General features: G+C 23.5%; 1 protein-coding gene across 1 annotated transcript in view; it reads left to right on the top strand.

The window, feature by feature from the left end:
• Positions 1-340, top strand: part of LOC107678347 (serine protease HTRA1B) — a 41,450-nt gene that overhangs the window by 36,867 nt on the left and 4,243 nt on the right. The gene's annotated exons all lie outside the window — the stretch shown is intronic.

Genomic DNA, 340 nt, shown 5'->3' with positions numbered 1-340 from the left:
TATATATATATAAAATTATACACTGAAAAAAAAATGGTAACCTAAAATAGTAAAATGTAAATTACTGGTTTTATTCAAGTCAAAAAATAAATTCAAAGGCTACATCATGACAGAAATAACTCTTTTACAGTGCACAAATATAATATACACTTATATTTAGCATGGTATTAACATTTTTGGAATAATCAAGATTTTTAATGTTTTTGAAAGGTGTCTCTAAGGCTGCATTCATTAGATCAAAAATACTGTAAAACAGTTAATAATAATGTAAATTATTACAATCTAAAATAAATGTTTTCTATGTGTGTGTGTGTGTGTGTGTGTATATATACACACATAT

The sequence above is a fragment of the Sinocyclocheilus anshuiensis genome, unplaced genomic scaffold (genome assembly GCF_001515605.1).
Source record: "Sinocyclocheilus anshuiensis isolate Anshui unplaced genomic scaffold, SAMN03320099.WGS_v1.1 scaffold1034, whole genome shotgun sequence".
NCBI classification, from domain to species: domain Eukaryota; kingdom Metazoa; phylum Chordata; class Actinopteri; order Cypriniformes; family Cyprinidae; genus Sinocyclocheilus; species Sinocyclocheilus anshuiensis.
Note: the sequence above shows the minus strand (reverse complement) of the source record. Positions and strands in the feature narration are given on the sequence as shown.